Here is a 19102-nt window from a genome sequence, read left to right on the forward strand (position 1 = left end):
CACCTGAGTCTTTTATTACCTGTTGGGTACCAAACAACTCTCCCTGGGCTCCATCAACTTTCCTCTTTCCAAAAAAATTCCCAAGACTCAAAACATAAAAGGCAAGACAAGAATCAACTAAGAAGAAAACCATGAAAGTGAATAACAATATGAAACCACAACAAAGTGGCAAGGCCTTGCACCAAACATAAAAAAACCACAATCAAGAACAAAAAATCACCAAAAGATCAAAATCAATCAACATACAACATGACTTGATCCCCATGGTTCCTAAGGAAAGCTTAGCCTGAGCCTTCTTCAAACTTTCATGACAATTTCTTTTGCCATGCAATCCCCTGCATCATACTGCCATAAACACATATGTGTCAGTGTATAGATAAAAATAAAAATACATCAGTTACCTTATCTTGTTGTGTCAAGCATGTTGCTTGCAACTGAACACATCCACGCCATCTCTCAAGGGACTCCAATCCTTTGACAGACACACCTACAACTAAAAACTAGCTAATATACATGTCAAGTACATTTTCATGAATCTAGCACATAGCCACATAATGTTAAACAAAATCAAGGTTAAGAAGACTCCCTGTATGTAAAGTTTCATTTGGAATTGGGGTTTCTAAACATAGCCAAAGGAATTCTTGCCCAAATACTTTCTTTTACCTTCACCCTATTGCAACTTAGTCTTACTATGCACTACCACATCATCCATCTGCTAGTTATGTAAACATACCAATTGTTACCTTGTCATGCTAATACCAAGCATGTTTCCTACAACTGCTCACACATGTTAACCACATGTTCCAAATACTAAGACAATCATATCTATCAATTTGAGATGAACTTTTACAAACAATGATGTCATAATCCATAGTCAATTCATATTCATTAGAGATAATGCTACAACTATCACCTACTATACTCAAGTACATATCAACTGTCTCAACACATATGTGTTAGTACAATCCTCTTAAAACAAGATCATTTCGGTAAGAAATCTTATAAACACATACTCATATTATGCAATTCATCAAACATTCAACCAATTTGTAAGCATACCATGTTAAATAAATCAACTAGGCACCAAACACTCAAACACCAAATAGACATCATAATCAAACAAGCAAGTGCAAAATATACGACATAAGAAAACCCATACCTTAGTGTACCTTAGGGGATCCTATCTTGTCTGCACAATCAATTTAGTTAGCAAGATATAACTTTACATGTTAACATAAATCATGATATCCATAACAATAACTAACTAACATGTTCACATTATAAGCTCATAAGCATTTTTCCTTCATGCATAACAATCACATATGTACGATCAATATAGATTAGTACGACACAATATCACAATTATGTTAGCTCATACCTGAGTATCGCAATCATAACCATCTGCATAGGTCAAACCAGGTTAGCACAATACATATAGCATCAAGATCTTTAGTGCAATGAACATAACCATCACGTATATGACCAATCCAAATTACAACATCAAGATCTCAATGAAGTAACCCTAATCATCAAGTTAATAGCATATAAGAACAATCAACTATATATCATGCTCATAAACAACATATAACCTAATCATCAAGTTATCTAACATAAAAAACAAAAGCAATGCATATAACCATATATTACTATCATTCATGACTATCTGACACGTGCACTAACTACACTAATCAACTAACATCTATCATGAATGTAACCATAACATAAAATACATGTTCATAAACCTAATGTATATAACCCTAATGCATAGAATAATCCTTAACTTACATACTTGCATGCCAACATACAATACCTGTATGACAATCTGCTTTTGCCTCAAGGTCCAATACTGTAACTTTACTTTGATGATTTGCATCCCTTGCTCTATCTCAACTAGCGCCATGATGACCTGAATTGCATACAATGAATTCACAATGCATGTTTGACCTACTATTCATGCATAACTATAACCAAGACCATGCATGCATAACAACTGCACATAGACATATAACACATGAGTGCAAAACCATATACATGCCATTCTAGCTAGAGTCCAATCATCAATGCATGACCATAGAAACTACACAAACCATGACCTCATGCATGAAAACAACAACCACATCACACAAACTTGATAATGTGAACACTATTGTGCATCAATATGCATAATCAACCATACTCACATGAAGACATACTCCAAGACAACACCTTCAACCTTCACATGGTGACATCACTACAACAATGATCAACACAATGAAAATGCAACAAGCACATGGACTACATGCATAAGGAACACATACACAACCAATCATGAATGCATGACCAATACACAGCTGAAGGAGAGCACAACCATGCTTGGATACCACTCTGATACACCCTCCTCCCACATATACCCAAGCAACCTGCCAGCCGGGCTAAACATGTGACGAGAGGCCACTATGATAAGATTCAACCTCCTTGGTGACTTTAAGGAAATGGAATCGACATAAAATCACACACAGTCATCCAATATTGTCTACAAAACCTTCAGGAGACCAGTCAACCAGTCAGACAGCCTGTCCCTAGGTCTTACTGTTGTTTGAGAAACTTAGGGTAGAGTAACTCTCCCCAGACACTGCCTAGCTGAGTTATTCTCTAAACGAACACTTTGTTTGCTAGCATTCCTGGAATTGAGCAACATTTTTTGGCCCAGAGCCCGGGACATTGCCCATAATGAAATGATCACTTAAAATTGGTAAGAATACAAGGAAACATGGACGAAAAAGCAATAAGATGAACAAGACCATAACTAGAACCATACTAGCCATGGCAGGAGTTTCGTCAAACATATTATCGACATGTAATCTACATGTGTAAATAATAGAATCAAGTGTAGGGATCTTATAATTTTCTGAGAATCACTATGAACCATTGTTCCCTCATGCCATTTGTTGTATTATCCTCCATTAAGTCATAGACACATTATCCATTCACATACAAGTAAAAACATGTTGAGAGGCATACATAGCTGCTGTCATAAAATGTGCATATAACCAACATAATAGGAACATGAATACAGTAAACATATTATCCATCAAATCCATAAATACATCAGTGCCTTTACACATGAATATCAAGGGAATGGATTTCGCATTAATGAATGCAATGAACCAACCAGAGATGGGACTACCACGTTCCACCTGACCATAGAATGGTTGAGCTAGATATCTCTTCAGCCATTCACCCCTGTGCCATATTCCAAGCATGAATGTGGGATCTCATAAAACACATTAATCAAAACTCATCTAGGGCTTCTAGAGGCCATCCACCTCAACCCATCAGAGAGTGATTCCACCTCACTGTCAGATATCACCAAAAACCATCATCATATTGGTCTCCATCCAAGCCTTCTAGGGCTTCCAGAGCATTTGTCTAACCAAGGTTTCCATAACTAGTAACTCAACCCACAACTTATACAGGGCTTCCAGAGCGTTTGTCCAACCAAGGTTTCCAGGACTAGTAACTCAACCCATGCTGTTATAGGGCTTCTAGAGCGTTTTGTCAACTAGGGCTTCCACGACTCATAACTCAACCCAAGCTAAGGAAACATGAGAACCAACCAAAACAAAACAATGAAATTAAACCCACAATAACCATGCCTATCCAGGAAATGGCAAGGCTAGGTAATCCATTGTCGATCCAGGCAATCCTCCATGCCAATGAAAGATCACAACCAAGAAACCACATGCATATGCCATGCATTCCAAAAATAGTGAATAAATCATACATGCAACTCAGTACCTACAAGAAAATCTGATGTAGCTACTGATGCCGATGCGTTCCCGCACTTTCCTTCTCTTCCTTTTCCTTCCAGCTCCAAGAATCCAAGTATGCCACAGCCACCAAGAGTGCTCCAAGGAAACTCTAAGTCTCCAAGAGTATGAGAGAGAGAGATAATAATGGGAGAGCTCCAAAACTGAACTGATCAAGCCTTTCCCACTAATCCTCAGAAGCCTTTTTATTATTGAGGCTTTTATTTTCTTCATTTTCCATTATTTTCATTCAATTTCCTCCTCACATGCAACCCGTGACCTCTCACCTTCCTTTTCTCCTAATATCCATTATTTTCATAAATAGATGTTCCAAAAAATGCCTTTTGCCTTTCTAAAACCTTAGCCATTGCCTTTGCCAATTTCCTTAGCCATAATAAACCAAATCAACACCCACTAGGATGTTTCCCCCACCATTCAGCTTGGAATACGTGTCCCATCATCCATGGCCTTATATATATTTTTACATGGAATTTTCACCAGGGCTGTTACAACTACATCAAATTAGCTCAATGTCATTCATTGCCCACAAGCACTAGTCTTTTACAAGGGTAAACTTAGCTTGATTATGGGTGAGGGTGGTCAGAAATTTGCATGTGGTGAGCTTTATTCTAGTAGAAGAAGCACAGGGATTTTACAAGGGTTACAATGGGGGTTTAATAGTTTGCTCAAAGTATTAAACAAAAGAGGGATTTGGTTTGTTCCATTCAAGCTCATAAAGATAATATTTGTGTGGTGATGGGGAAGACATATTCATAGAACAAGTAATTCATTATGAGTTTGCTCTTGTGGGAAAATTTCATGGTAAATTCATCTTTGAAGCCTCAAAAACTCATTAGATTAAAGGTTGTTGGAGGCCTAACCCAAGCTAATATTTGTCCTTTCACCTCTTAGAAAAGGGTTGGCTAACAATCCTATTCAAGTATGCCTAGGATCATGAAAATAATCTTAAGGATTCATAGTGATAGAGTGATAATGTTATGTCTTTGAAGCCATGGAATCCTTGTTTTGACCTCTTGATTGAGAGAGTTGTTTCTCAGCCTATTTGGGTAGAATTTCCTTCTTTACTAGTGGAATATGGTAACAACATATCCTAGAATTGACCAAGAATAGAATGGGGAAGTTCATTGTAGTGAATGATCAATTAAAGGATAATTTTTGAAGGCCAATGTCACATACATGTATGCAACTCATATTGAGTGAAGGGCTTCCCAAGGCTTTGGAGATGATGTATAGAAAGTGGTCATATTCTAAAATTATGGACTACCCGAGTATTCCTTCTAGATGCTCATATTGTTGGAAAGTTTAACATATCATAAGGGAATTTCATATACCTTCCTATAAAATCTATTTCAAGGTTTATATAAAGGATTATTCTATATCTACACAAGTGGGAGGTGATACAATAATGATATCAAATCGAGAAAATCAAACAAATTATAAAGTCATGAATAATAATACCATCAATAGATGAGGAAGCCATAATTTATGATAGGTAAAGTGAGAATATCTCAATTCAAAAGGAGGCTTCATCTCTAGTTCCTTCATCAAAAGGCAATGAGGTGGAGCAAGTTTTACCAACATGACATCCCTTTAAATGTAACATTGATTCAATGACAACTATGTTCATTCAATTTCTTGTGGTGAGAATGTGATCCCAGTTAAGTCGTTGGAGGACCCCTTGGGTGTTGGGATAGGGACATCTAACTTTAAAGTTAATAACATGCATAAACCTTGTGAATTAAGTTTAGGAAGTTTTGGGGAAACCATAAGTGCCTTTAATGGGTTAGAAAATAAAAGAGATATTGGAGTTGATAAAAAGGGTGGGGACTCTAAATCCTCAAAAAGACAAATATCTTTTTAAGATAAGAAAAAAGACAGGGATGATGTGGATTTGAGAATGGGAGGAGTGTTTAGGCCAAATTAATTTAATATGGAGAAAAGTTATTAAAGGTAGGAGATCTTATATTCACTGTGCAAATAAGAATCCAAATTGGGGGATTTAATTCAAGAACCAAAAGACTATACATGGAGCCTTTAGAATGGAATGTGCCTCTAAGAAGGTGACAAAATGATTGTTATGTCTAAAATTTAGGGGCATGAATGCTTCCATAAAAATAACTAAAAATAAATGTGGTACTCAAAGGACAACGTTTCTTCATAATCTCGACAAAATTTTAATTTTGAAGACAATGTGTAATCATTCATATGCTATTACACATTTGAAAAACAATCTAAAAATTTTGGATTTTGAGGCATGAGATTCCAATGGGAGGTCAAGAAGAATTATAACCACTTGGAATAATAACCCAAAGCTACAAAGCTCAAGTATGCTCCCATCTAAGCTCTGGAAAAAAATTCTTATTTTAATAAATGGATAAGAAAAATCACGTTCATAACACATGTGGGCCTTATAAAATACCAAGAATTATGGGATGAATACCTTTAGGCAAAGGAGTTAAAAAAGGATTTTGTAATTATTGGGGGTGAATTGAATTTTATGATGAATTAGAGGTAAGTATGGTGGGTGGAACTATGCTAGGTAAACTTGATTCAGTGAAAGAGTCATGGTTGTTATGTCAACAATGGTGGTTTCAGACACTTAGTATTAGTGATGTAGTTTGTTATAAGTAGTTAAAGGCTTTAAAACAATTAGGGATTCTCCATTATAATGGAGCCAAAGTTGAGTGGAAGGCTCACATTGCTAAGTCCATGGTGTTGGTTGGCTTGGTTGCATTTAAGTCAAGGATAATAATAGATCTATTCTTAGATGATTTTTCCTTGGTAGGGGTTTTTTAGAGTAAATCACGTGTACACGGTTTATGTGTGCATTAATTTATAATTATTTTTCTTCTCACATAATTTAATTAGTAACAAGTGATATTCTATCCAAACAAAGGTTCAAAAAGGTCCAAGAACTATAGTGTTTAGTCAAGTAGCAATGGGGCTAAGATAAATGCATTTAGAACCTGCCTGGAGATGACATGAGATTTTCGGTTCAACAGGAAGATGCAGAGGCAAAGACCAAACCCAACATAGACATAAACCAAACTAGGATGCTGGTTATGATGAAACAACATGAGGAGAGCAACTAGTGTGAGTAGGTGTTCTGAAGTGAGAGAATGTAAACATAAATGTCGAGACAACAATTACAAAAAATAAAGAATCAAAATTAATTTGGAGATGGAAATTTGTAAACTACATGCAAATGGGCATATGACTATGAGACCTAGTTAAGCATGCATATCATTACTATTAAAGTCTAGACATAGACCTAGCATGTGGGTTTTTTGGATTGGATCTGAAATTTCCTTAGTAAAGTTTAAAGTGGGGATTGTTAGGTAAACTTGACTTGATGAAAGAGTCAAGCATGTTAGGTCAACATCGGTGGTTTTGGGTACCTAGTATTAGTAACCCATGGTATTATATGTATTTAAATCCTTTTAAAGGTTTGTGGATTGTCTATTGTGACGAGGCCATAGTTGATTAAAAGGCTCACTTGGAGGCAAGGATGTTGGAAAACTTGGATGTGTTTAAGTCAAGCATATTAATAGATCTATTATTATACAATTTTTCCTTAGTTGGGGTTTCCAAGGGTAACTCATGTGTACATGGTTTCTGTGGGTGTTTCTTTATAATCAATTTTCTTCTTGCATCATTTTAATTATTAACATACCATAGGATGTATCCACTAGTTCATATTTTCTTTACAAGCTTGAAGAAGCCAACCTGTGTGATAACCTCTTAAACTCACTCCTACCTAGAGGAATAATTGGCTGGTTAGGGAAGGCAATGTAAGGAGAATTAATAGAATTCTTGTTAGTGAGGGGTTATTATCTACAACAAAGAGCTATAAATTGTCGAATAGGATCGAGGATGCATTAGATCACCTCCCCATCTTTATATAATTTTAAGGTAATGATTAAAAACCTCTAGGGCCTTTTAAATTAATTAATTGACTCAATGATGAGGAATTTAGGGCCATGGATCTATTATGATCTATGAAAAAAATGAGTGTGCGACGCATTAGTTCTAGTCCAAGCTTAAAAAAACAATTATTACTTTGTGGTTAATACAAATTTCAATATTGTTATACTAACTTAGTTGAATCACATATCTTTGGGATATATGAAAATAATTCCAATAGTCAAAAGTTTATATATTGGAGTTGAAGAGGTTGGAGAAGCTAGGAAAGGTCTATAGTCTTGAGAAGAGGCAAAATGACACAAAAAAGTAGAGCTTTCTAGTTGGAACAAGGATATGAAAATGCTAAATTCTCTCATCATTGTGCAGACACAAGGAAGGAAAATAATATAACTTGGGATATCTCAAAGGAGTATGTGTCAAAGATGACAAGTTTCCATGATATTGATTTAGAAGGGGTGAGGCATTTCATATATTTATATAAATATGCAAGGATAATAAATATAGTTGAGATTATAATTGTTGCTTTAGGTTTTTCTAGAACCGTCAATGAAGAATAGATTAAGAATTTGATACATGCCTATTTCAAAGGAATAATTAAATCAAGTCTTATCCTCCTCTCATGAGAATAAGAGCTCTAGTCTTGATGGGTGGCTAATGAAGTTCTACTTGGGGTTTTGTGAAATGATTGAGGAATATTTTCTTGGTGTTAAGGAAAAACCCTAACTTGGAATGAATTACTATATAATTTGTCATCTAACTTCGTACTTTATAGGTGGAAGAATTGGAGGAGTCGGCTTATAGGGCCCATTTTAGGGATAGGTCTTAGTTTGGTGTTTTGAGGTATAGAGAATTTTATATTCAAATTGAAGCGTCCAACCACACATTTTTTGGGTCAAAACTTTGCAACCATAGCTCTGAGCCCCTTAACATTTTCCTACACCGAAAATTTTCCAATAATGTAAAAACCACCTCAATCAAACTTTGTATGCATAAGTTATGCCTATTGTAGTTGACCTGCCCATGGTACGAAGTGGATGCCACATCAACCCCATTACTCACACATGTGGGGATAGTCATGTGTGGCCTTTCAAGAATATTCTAGAGGATCCAATAGCGTGACACCAATTAAGGGTTAAAGCATACAAAAACCATAACCTTGAACCTAAATGGTTATGTTAAATACTAGCTTGTTAGGAAGAGAAGAGGTTACATTCTCTTGGTATTGTTATTATTCCATAGTTGAGCAAATAACCTTAACAAGGGTTATTGAAGCATAAAATAGAGGTGGCATATTCTATAGTAGCGATTCATGCCACACTAGCCAAGGAAACTTCACAAAGGGTGCCCCTTTCTTTGTACCTGCATTTATTATCTAAGGAAAATAGAGTGGAGCATAGGCCATACCCTCTAGCTAGGTTTTCTCCCATATTGGATTTCCTAGGTCACATTTTATTCAATCATGTGGATGGTGTGTTCATTTTCTTGTTCTTTCATATTGATTTTAGTTATTTCCATAAGATTGAGCACTGCGATAGTGATAATAAATCAAAGGCCTAAGGTAATAAATCACATGCCAAACAATTTTATGATGTTGTAAGATTTCTTGCAATGAAATATTTAGTGCAATATCCATGATAGTTTATAGATCATATCGGCATTAATGCAATACCTTTATTGCTTTTGTGAAAAATTGTAGGATTTAAGAATTGGCTTAAGAAGGAAGTTGTAGAACCCTAGCCATGGCAAACGAGTTTAGTCATAAAAACCCCTGGGATGAGGCAAAATAGTGATTTGTGAAGCTAGAAGAATAATTCGTTTATTTTTCTTACAACGTGGTCCTCCTCATGGTGACTCTAGCAAAAAATTTTAGACTTTTGTGGAAGTCGGTGACTCTAACTCATAAGCTAAATCAAATGAAAAATAAGAAGATAATGGAGACTTAGAAAAGGAGCAAGAGAAAGAGAAACCAAGTTCTACTGCCATCATTTTTTCACAACCTCTATTTAAAATAGAAACAAAAGTGGACATGAAAACCAATCAAGTTGAGATTGATGTTGTTAATTTGAATCATTGGTAGAAATAGTTAGAAGTTTATTTTAGCGTGCATAATATTGAAGAACAGAAAACATTTCATTTTCTCAATTGAAATTAGAGGGCTATGCACTTCCATAGAAGATCCACATAAATACACTTAGGCTGGTGGGTGATCCACCAATAGCTAAGTTGGAGACATTTAAAATCCTCATCAAGTTATAGGTCTAACTTATTGGGTATGTAGAGGACCAATTGATCCATTGCCATCGCTTCAAGTAGAGGAAATGGTAGAATGTGCAAGATTACACCATCGAGTTCATAAAAATAATGATTATGTTGGGTATATATCCCAATAACCCAAATGTACCCCTTGATTATATGGGGCGTCTAAAAAATCATTTATAAAAGCAAGTTATGCTCTTTCAACCTATGGTTGCCTAAAGTGTACACCTAAGGTGCAATGCTCAGAGAAAGGGTTGTTACTCTAATCCCTACTCACTCTATTTAGACTCTCTCCTAGCTAAGTCAAGGGGGGTAGTCCCTAAAGGATGTAAACTAAAGGATGGAACTTGTTGAAACTACAAGTCTAGGATATTTAAGGGCAAGGTGATTATTATTAGTGTAACTTGATTGTCAATTAGTGCAAGTGTAAGAATTTATGAGCAATGTATATTGAGAAAAATGCAATTAAGATCAATAAGGCATATAAGAGATATAAATTTGATAGACGAGTGCCTTCAGCAATGCTCAATCTGAATGAAAGTACTTTCAAGGAAATAGATACTTTAAGTCACAAAATAATAATGTTGCAACATGAGTTAGTACAATGAAGTAGCAAATTATCAAAGTATGAGAAAATAATACAATTTGCAAAAGAGATAACTTGTACTTCAAAAGAAATGCTAAAGTAACATATAAATATGCATATACACAGTGACTGAAATAATCAAGGATAAGAACAAGGTTGCCAACATAATATGGAAAATAAAATTCCGATAACTATAAATATGGCACAAAAGAAAGAAAGTTAGAAGGATGAAATGTAGATATGAACAAGGTGAAATGCAATATATTGGTTGTTTTTTAGTTAAATTCCTATTCTAGGTGAGATCCTTCTCCTCACTTATTTTGAAGCAAGTCTCATAGAAGGTTTTAGAAATAAGTCCACAGGAAGGAGGCTAAGGCTTCATTAACTATACCTCCCCTACAGTTCTAACGACCCAAGGACCTTAGTTCCTATAACGGATTACCCGCAACAGAATTGAAAGGTCACTTGTTTTAATCGTTATGCAAGGGTAAATCTCGCAAATTGGGTGGAAAAGGGGTTCCTAATTTTCTATCAACCAAACTTATGCTTGGAGGTAATTTTTTAGGATGCGAGGCTAAATTATAGGATTAAAATGAAATTCCTTCAAATAAGACAATGATATCAAAATCACTTTAAAGAGAATTAATGCCAATGTGTTTGTAATCACAAATGAGATAAGTGCTTCAAAGATACAAGATTGCTAGCAAATAACAATTCTCAACGAAATAATATGAAATTACCCCAATGAAATAATAGCATTAATAGATGTTTAGATATTAGAGCAAATCCCACAATGCCTTTAGATAATAGTGTGTTTATTAGATGTTCTCACTTATTTAGATAGTTGAACATGAAAGAAATTTATTAGAAATATCACACTTATAAATTGGCAGATGAGATTACTAATAGGAGACAAGAAAGACTACTTAGATATGCAAATTAGGAGATGTAGCTAGTTTACCTCAACTCACATCCAAATCTTTATTGACTTAGCAATTTATTAGAAAATGTGAATTAGGTAGTTAGATTAGGATACTTCAAGTAAATCCACCTTAGCCAAATGTTTCAATATGAGCAATGTTCATTCAACTTATGATATGTTTCTTGAAGCACAAGCCCTTCCAATGATACGACTTTAGTCAAGAAGGTGTCTTCACCTTATGATAGAGTGTTTAGAAACATATACGTTATGTAAGCATAAGTAATCCAAGATTAAAGGAGATTGCCAAAAGAGATTTTAAACAAAGCAATGCAGCAAGATTGAAATGTAACTATATTCTAAATATGCAATGAAATAATACAAGAGAGAAATAGTTATGCAAATACAATGCAACTAGCAACTATGAGATGCAATATGAAATGCAATTAGAGATGTAGCTAGTAAAAGGAGAGAAAGGGGTGATTAGTAATCATAGGATTAATCCTAACAAGACAAGAGAGAAGAACTAAGGTAATAGTTGTTCACTCCTAAATCTGTTATCCAAAGCCAATAGATGCACTACTATTCTTTCAAAAAATTCATTAGACATCCGATATACTATTTTCAAGACAAGATGAGTTCAATGTAACCACTGTTGAGTATATATCAGTCCACTTAAATATAGGAACAATCTATGCATGATGCAAGAAACAATCCCAATGATGAATAACCAAGTTTAGTGCCAGAAACAAATGAAATGATACCACGGTAGCGTGAAAATCATACCTTTGCAGTATATATTAGACTTTTGCAATAAAGATGTTAGTCCTTTAACAATGATTCAAATCATCCAATTATGCATGAAATAAAATCCAAACACTTATAGTTAATGTGGGATTTATTTTGCAATTGTTATGAGTTAAATTAGAGTATTTTTAGGCTCAGATTGGGTGTCAATATTGTAATTGGAAACTACAACAAATTTATCTCAGATCTAATATGTGACTGGACAATCCTCAGTTTCAGGGAAATTGATAATTTTCTGCAAAAGGATGGCCTTAAAACTTGAGTGGAAGATCCTCTTACAACAATGATGAAAGTGCTTTCAGGCCTCCAATCAGTGATAACAAGGAAGAGGCTCTCTGCCTAGGAGGTCTAAAAATCAGAAATTTCCTCACAAAGTATGATCTAGCTTGATTTACAAAGGGAGCTCACTTCTTCAATGATGAATTGACATGAAAGATAAATAATATTTCCAATACTTATGCCACTGATTGCAAACCTTTACAACAAAAAATAACATGCTTAAAAACCCTTGAGGCCAAAAGTATCTGTCACCAAAAATATTGATAAAAATTTGGTGTGTTGATGTGATCAATTATGAATTTTCTTTAGAATTTTTGTCACCAAATTTGTTTTGATGTTAATATTTTGTGATGTTCAACCCCCTGGAGACTCATGGCTAGGTTGAAAATGTCTCGAAAGCCTGCAGTATATCCTTTGAATATTGGTGTAGCACAAAAATATGCCAAAGGGTGGGATCCTCGCTATAAAACTAATGATCAAATCATACAAAGAGTAAATCAATAACCTTGGAATAACAATGAATGTTAATTGTTAAGAAACAAGGGTATGAGTAGACAATGAAGCTAGTGGCTAGCCAAAATAATGGTCTATTTAGTTAAGGATGGCTAGCTTTAGGCCCTAAAATGATTGAATAAACCCTCCAGAGAATAAGTCTACAAAAATAGAAATATTAATCCAGGAGAAAAATGAAAGTAGAAGCAAGGAGTAAAGCCCTTGTGGCCAAGCTGTGAGAGGATATTATGCCTTAAGTCTAGGCCTAGAAGCACTTCCCCAGTGATTTGATCCAAAAATAAATTTGATGGCCCCTACAAGGATGGACAGATGCCTGCAAAAGCAATACATGTCATACTTTAAAACTAAATGCAACAATATAAACCCTCACTAGGTCTGAAGCTAGGGAAAGGAGGGTTGTTAAGGCCAAAAAACAACCAAAACAAAGCTTATAGCCAAATCATAACCCAAACACCAGTCTTTATGCCTGCAACAAATTCATATTTGAAACCCTTGCCGAAGAAATTTTGGACTGATAGTGAAGTTAGGGTTTTTAGGGCATGTGGCTTAGGAAATGAGGTTGTATAAGCTTATGAATAGGGTAACAAGAGGTGAAATAGGCCAATGAATCACACCACAAAACCTGAAAATTGAACAAATCCACAAAACTAAAAAAAAAAATGCCTCCAAAGACCAAATCCAAGCTAGATAAACCACTGGAATTTTTTTATTATGGTGAAACCCTTATAATAATTTTCAAAAGTTTGAGATCAAGGGGATTTAGGCTAGTGGCTGAAGAAGGCAGGGCTTAAGACCCTGCGGTTGAATGAGATCAAGGCTAAAATCTTGAGACAGAGGGAAGGAGACCCCTCAGGGCTTGCAACCTCTATTTTTTTTTTAAACTCTTTGAGTTTGAGGAGTAGAGGCAAAATATGATAAATCAAACCCTTATAAGTCAAGATCAAGCTCCAGATCCTATACGACCTTGGAAAATAGGATAGAAAACCTCATGGAAACAAAGTAACATGCCCAAACCCTGGCTGCAAGGTTGAGTAAGGGATAAATCCCTCAAAAACATCGATTCCTCTTCTGATGTATGCCAAAAAACACTTGCAAAAAGAAATTCAAAAGGAGAAAACCCAAATATCTAGGTATGTACAAGGGTAAGGAAAAGTTTACAAGGGTTAAAGGGATTTAACTAACAAAAAATGATTTACAAATTATTCACAATGGCTTACAAGTAGTCAAAATCTGCTTTAAGTAGATCTATCAATATATAGCGCATAATTAAAAAATCAAATTTTTATAAGAATTTTTCCTTTAGATGGATGGCAAAGAAAACCCGCTTTAATGATTTTTTATGATTAGCCCTTTAGGAAATCCACTATGGGTTCTTCATTGTTGTGAGCCAAAGAGATGAAGGTTCAAACAAGAACTTCTTCAAATGATTGACACTCGATCTGAAGATTTTCTACACAAACTCAAAAAAAATTGTTAGATCCAGTAGGGGTGAGTCACATGGTGACAAGCAGATCTAGTGGTTCAAACAAACAATCAACTATAAATCGAAATGACTAAATAACATAACAAATTCCCGCACTAGTAGAAAGTATAAAGCATAATTATAATAGATTTACCACAACAAGCTAAGAGATACACTACAATTTTGCCCCCAAAGACTTTGCTTTATTATTGATAAAAAAGAATTACAGAGCTTTCAGAGCTATATCACCATCCAGAGATGTTACAATGAGGAGCCTCAGGCCCAATTTATAGAAAAATAAACAGATCTAGACCCCCCTCCAAGTGGAAAACGGCTAGGTCAAAGAAGTTGCATAATTTTTACTTGATCCTAGAGAATAACAACTGCTGAATCGTTGATCCATGCCAAAATTAAATCCCTCCCCTTGATTTGGATGAAAAAAATTGAATTCCATAATAGACCCATTTTTTCGTGGTCCAAAAAATATTATTTTGAACTTTTTCCTTAAAAATTCATTTTTTTCTTTAAAAAATGTTTTTTCCCTTGATGGTGGACCTTGAAAAATTAATTTCTTTTGGACCCACAAATTTTCTTCAACCAACTAGACCCTGGAAATTGATTTTCTTGAAAAAATAATTCTTTTTTAGCCCCATTGAACTTTTTGTGGGTTATTATGCCTTGGAATTAGTTTGTCAAATTTGGTTCTTGTGAGATAAAAACCACCTTCTCAAAAAATTCGTTTTCCCACTTGAGAGAATTTTATTTTTTCTTTGAATTTTATTTGTTTGGCTATATTTTTCCTAATTTTTTGCCCTTTTTTTTTCTTCCAAAAAACAAAAAATAAAAATTAATTTGAGGGGAAAGACATAATTTCAACCCTTAAAAGGTGTCTAAACACAAAGTTGAGGCGTAGAGGTTCTAATTATGAGTACTCTACCCCCTCCAACTTCTACAAACATTTGATTTACAATTTACATCCAAATAATTATTAAATTTTCGACAAGTTGGAAATTTTAATAATTGAAAATAGACACTTAAACTTAACCAAATTTTGCGAGACTCAAGACACGATCTAGTATGATAACTATACATAGACTCGATACACTAGGACTCACTTAAGACATTATCATCAACTCTCACCCTAGTTTTGGGGGTACATATGGGAGAAAAACTTCGCTAATTATCTGAATGTTTAAAAACATAGATAATTAGTTGAGGTTAAAAAACTCGCTAGGGTGAAACTCATTGATGAAAATTCCTAAGCTTACCTAAGTGTGTTACATGGCTTCATAGTCATACTATAATTATTTTTACAATAAAGGCCCACAAGGCTGCAAATTTTTGGTTTACATGACTTAACAAAATGTTGAAAGATAATGATGATCTCTGTCTGCTTGAGCATGATGGAGTGCTTTGAAAAAATGTATGCTGCTATAGGGTGATTGACACAAAGTGGTCAACATATAGCTCTACTTGGGGACACATTACTTCACTAAAGGAATGTGAGAATCCAAAATCTGCATCCAAGCAACACATAAAGCCATACAAGTAATGTCTATCCAAATATAATAAAAAAATTATCATATAACATCTAAATTCATGAAATAGGAGATCTGCAAATAGAAACTTTTCTACCAACATGAAATCTAAATATAATTTAAATACAAAAATGAAACTCAATCTATTAAAAAGAAATGTTGAAATGAAAACTACTCAAATAATAGAGATAACGTGGAAAAGGGTAAAATACAATACAAAGGATGCCCCATGGCATCATATGTCACCTTTAAAGAATAACTTGAGCTTTTGGCCATTCACAGGTAAGTCAAGTGGCTCACCTTCCATTGTGCTCAAGTGAAATGAACTTGGTCCGACAATGCCTTTGATAATGTAATGACCTAGCTACATATTGTTTAATTTCTTGTGACTACCTGGTTTCTCATTTATGCGATCCCAAAGCAATACCATGTCTCCAACGTGCAAATATCTAGTTCTAGAAGATTTATCAAAACTTTTTTGAATGTTAGATTGACTTTTTCATATATTATCAAAATATTTTCTTCGAGTTTCATCTAACTCCACAATTTGATCAATTGTTTTTTGGAAAACATCTTTATTAGTGGAAAATTGTTGAAGGAGTTGATAAGCTGGAAATTAAAGGTGCACAGGCATAGTTACATACAAGCCATAAACCAATTGAAAGGGAATTTTACGAGTAAATTTTTTATTTGTAATCTTATCTGCCCATAATGCATACTTGATTGTGTTATCCCAGGACTGCTTATTATCTCCTCTTGTCTTGATAATAATGATAATATTTTTATTACTTGACTTTGCAAGGCCATTGCCTTGAGGACATTAGTTAGATGAATGAGATAAAAGAATGCCATACTTAAAGCAAAAAGATGAAAACTTTGCAGAACTAAAAGCCTTGGAATTATCATTGGTAATCTTAGCGAGGACACCAAATCTAGTAATGATTTTATTTTCAATGAAATCCATAATAACCTTTTCAGTTGCATACTTAGTAGGGATGGCTTCAACCCATTTACTGAAATAGTCGATAACAATTAATATCCATGAGTAGCCATTGCTAGAATTTTCATGAAATTTCCCAATGAAATCCAAACCCCAATGTTGAAAAGGCACCTCAACAACCACATGTTGTAAGGGGAGGGTAGCTAGCTTCTGTTTCCTAGTGAATGTTTGATAGGCTTAGCAACTCCTAACAAAATTATGCGTATAAAAAAAGATTGAAGGCTAATGGTAATAAAATCTAAGGATTTTGTAGGTAGTAGTTTTTGCATGATAATGAACACCATAAAATCCTAAATGAAACTCATAAATTAGATTTATAGACTCAACTTCATCGACACACTTAAGAAATATACCTTCATGATTCCTCCATTTGAGGTCATCCTTCATAATTCAATACTTAGTTGCTTTCAATCTAAGAGGCCTTCTCTTACGAGCAACTAAATGGGTAGGACATGTAAGATTTAACAAATAATAAATGATTTCCTTATACAAATCATGCTCTCCTAATCTCTGTAGATCAGGCGAAGCGAAATCACTAAGACAAATCAAACCAAGAGCCTTTTCATTAATTTCAGTCAACATTTCAACCAATCCTTCGCCTTTAACTAGCGTAGTGGGTTTAATTTCCAAGTCATATTCTTGGATCTTAGTAACCCACCTAGCACGAGTCCCTAAACAATCAGTTTGAGTTAATATATCTTTAATAGAAGAATGTGGGACAAAGGCTATGAATTTGGAATAACTGACATAAGTCCTAAAGTGATTAAGAGATTTGACCAAGGCATATGCTTGCTTTTCCATGGTAGTATAATTTAACTCAGAGTTCTGAAGCACTCTACTCATGAAAGCAATGGGCTACTCATGACCTTCCTTATTCTTTTGTGACAAGACACCAACAATTGTATCCACTAAAGCAAAAGAAAAAATCGTGAACTCTCTTGAATCAGGGCTGACTAGAATAAGAGCTTTTATGATAACACACTTGATTTCCTAAAAAACCTTTTTACTATCTTCTTTCCATAGTAATTTAGCATCTTTATTCAGAAGACTTTGAATAGGCTTGGCTATCTCTACATAATTTTGAATAAATCTCATAAGAAAGTCTATCTTTCCAAGGAAATACTGAAGGAATATTTTGGATTACCTCAATCCTTTGAGGGTCAATCTTGATCCCATTTTTGGAGATTATGTGACCAAGAAACTTCCCTTCAGTTACTCCAAATATATCTTTAGCAGGATTCAAGGAGATTCCAAACTCTCTACACCTGTCAAAAAATTGCCTGAGATGATCTATATGATTGATACCATCTTTAGAAAAAACTATGAGATCATCTTGATATATTTCAATAATTTTACCAATTAAACCCTTAAAATCATAGTCCATATCCCTTTGAAAGGTAACTCCAACATTAGTTAATCCAAAATGCATTATAATGTATTCGAATGTTCCCCATGGTGCAGTGAAAGTAGTTTTGTGTTGATCGTCTTTCTTAACACAGACTTGATTATATCCAAAAAAACCATCTAGCAATGACATCATTCCTAAACCCGTTACTCTTTGCAACATGGTCTCCATTTTTGGAAAAGGGTAATTATCCTTTTTATATGCTATATTAAGGTTTCTAAAATTAACACAAAGTATGATCGTTCCATTATTCTTTCTAACAATCACTGAGTTAGAACAACATGGTGAATTCCTAGTTTGCAAAATAATATCGAATGCAAACATCTTTGAGAGTTCCTTTTGAACTAAGGAGGCCAACTCAGGATTTATTTGCTTAATTTTTTGACAAAAGGGTTTAGCATTTTCATCTTTTAGAGGGATATTATGTTCCATGACATCTTCCCTATAACCTTTTAACTTGTCATAATAAAATGCTAAAACATCCCTATATTCATGAAGTAATTCAGTCAACATTTTTTGTTATTCATCACTAGTACCTTTACCAATTTTCACAATTTTTAGGTCACTAGAGGTACCAATATTTACTTCAATGAATTCCCCTAGA

This window comes from Pinus tabuliformis, chromosome J, assembly GCF_031772625.1.
Source record: "Pinus tabuliformis cultivar Carrire ecotype Pingquan chromosome J, CPIR1, whole genome shotgun sequence".
Lineage (NCBI taxonomy): Eukaryota > Viridiplantae > Streptophyta > Pinopsida > Pinales > Pinaceae > Pinus > Pinus tabuliformis.